This window comes from Petromyzon marinus, unplaced genomic scaffold (genome assembly GCF_048934315.1).
Source record: "Petromyzon marinus isolate PM22_M1 ecotype Great Lakes invasive population unplaced genomic scaffold, UKy_Petmar_22M1.pri1.0 PM_G_Scaffold_6, whole genome shotgun sequence".
Classification (NCBI taxonomy): Eukaryota; Metazoa; Chordata; class Hyperoartia; order Petromyzontiformes; family Petromyzontidae; genus Petromyzon; species Petromyzon marinus.
Genome location: NW_027423013.1, coordinates 5,625,001 through 5,627,500, shown reverse-complemented (window position 1 = coordinate 5,627,500; position 2,500 = coordinate 5,625,001). Strand labels below are relative to the sequence as shown.

Here is a 2,500-nt window from a genome sequence, read left to right as displayed (position 1 = left end):
GTGCGCTAAATGTGACAAAACCAACTCAAACCACCGATCGATTGCCTGTCATGCCCCCAAATGTGGGGGAATAAAGTTAACTGAGGAAAGCTTACCAATGGTCTGTGAATGTTGCCAGGCACGCTTTGCGACTCTAAGTGGCCTTTCGCAGCACAAGAGGCATGCTCACCCAGTCACCCGTAATGAGGAAAGGATTAAAGATGGTATAAAGGGTACCTCGCAGAGAGGGGTACACCGTAGCTGCTGGTCTTTGAAGGAAGTAGAACAGCTGGCCCTTCTAGAGTTGCAGTTTCAGGGGAAAAAGAATATCAATAAGATCATTGCTGAAGCGCTTGGGACTAAGACCAACAAGCAAGTCTCTGACAAGAGACGGGACCTAAGTAAAAAGACAGGGGCCCCCATGTCAGACAGCTTACATTTTTCTTCTAGGCCTCTTGAGACATTGTCTCCCCCACCAAATGTAACAACGGGGACTTCATCCATACTCGCTCAAGCAGCTGAGCGGCTTACGAATGAGAATTCTGGGACCCTGGAAAAGCCTGCAATGGAGGCAATAAAGGCTTGGCTTAACGGCGAGGGCCAACATGATGCCCTCGTAGAAACTGCCACAGCATTGATGCTTTGTCCGATGAGATTGGTGAAAAACAAAGGCAAACGTTCAAAACCCGAGAACGACATTATTAAACCCAGGATATTACCCACACGATCTTGGATGAAGAAGAGAGCGGAAAAACGAGGAAGCTTCATGAAGCACCAGAAGCTCTTCTTTAAGAACCGCTCTCTTCTTGCGTCCTTAGTCCTGGATGGCACTGAACGTCATGAATGCCTAATCCCGAACGCAGATGTATATCGTTTTTACTGCGAAAAATGGGAGAAGGTGTTGCCATTCAATGGCCTGGGCCAATTTAAGTCATCAGGTGTTGCAAATAACGAATACTTTGAGCCCCTAATTTCGGTGGAGGAAGTTCAGACTGCCATACGGGCCATTAAACCAACGTCAGCAGCTGGGCCAGATGGCCTAACAAGGGCTGCAATCTGTGCTGCCGACCCCGAGGGTCGGACACTGACAGCCCTATTTAATGCATGGATGATTACAGGAATTATTCCCAAAGAGTTGAAAAAGAATAGGACGATTCTTATTCCTAAGGTTATGGATGATGAAAAGCTGAAAGAATTGGGGAACTGGAGACCAATAACGATTGGTTCAATGATTCTGAGATTATTTTCCAGAATAATGACTGCACGTCTTGCTCGTGCTTGTCCCTTAAACCCAAGGCAGCGTGGTTTTATAGCGGCATCTGGCTGCTCTGAAAATCTTAAGGTGCTACAGGACCTTATGAGACACGCTAAGAAATTGCACAGGCCGTTGGCTGTCATGTTCATCGATATAGCGAAAGCTTTTGACTCGGTTTCGCATGCTCATATTTTATGGGTGTTAAGGCACAAGAAAGTAGATGAACACGTGGTGGGCATCATCCAGAACGCCTACGATCGGTGTACGACCTCGTTCAAAAGCAATGGCGAGTCGACTCGAGAAATTAGCATACGTGTTGGTGTCAAACAGGGTGACCCCATGTCACCCCTGCTCTTCAATCTTGCCATGGACCCTTTGATATGCACCCTAGAGTCACACGGAGTTGGGTACTCCATTGATACCAACCACGTGACAGCTCTTGCGTTTGCTGATGATTTGGTGTTGGTGAGCGAATCTTGGGTTGGTATGGCCGCCAATCTAGCGATCTTGGAATCATTTTGTGGGCTATCGGGATTGGAGGTTCAGGCCAGAAAGTGCCAGGGCTTCATGATAAGCCCAACCAAAGATTCATATACGGTGAACAACTGCGACCCATGGACTATCAAAAATAAAGATGTCCATATGATCCAACCTGATGAATCAACGAAATACCTTGGTCTGAAAATTGGCCCTTGGACTGGCACTATACAGCCTGATCTACATTGTCAGCTAAAGACATGGATCTCGAAAATCGATGAGGCGCCTCTGAAGCCAACTCAGAAGGTTGAACTACTCAATGCCTATGCCCTACCCAGATTGTTATATCCTGCAGACCACTCGGACTGCAAGCAATCAACTCTCCGTGGGTTGGACCAAGAGATTAGAAAGGCGGTAAAAGGATGGCTCCACCTTCCCGCTTCAACTTGTGATGGACTGTTATATGCCAGAGCCCGAGACGGAGGCCTTGCCATCTTGAAACTGGAAAAAACAATCCCTTCGGTTCAAGTTAGAAGGCTGCAACGTATAGCAAACTCGTCCGATGCTATCACCCGTAATATTGTGTCCTCGCAGGGTATGGAGGAAGAATACCGTAATTTGTGGGTACGAGCAGGGGGTGACAGTGATGCAATCCCAACATTCGTTCTCAGGGACTCGGTGTCAAAAGAACCTGTATATCCGAGACCCTGCGATTGGAGGGAGCATGAATTTCAGAGATGGTGCGAAAAGCCGGTTCAAGGAAGGGGCATTGTAAACTTTGCGCATGAT

At 47.5% G+C, this 2,500-nt stretch overlaps 1 pseudogene; it reads left to right on the top strand.

The window, feature by feature from the left end:
- The window catches only part of LOC142919098 (28S ribosomal RNA), a 10,305-nt pseudogene that overhangs the window by 3,559 nt on the left and 4,246 nt on the right, over positions 1-2,500 (top strand).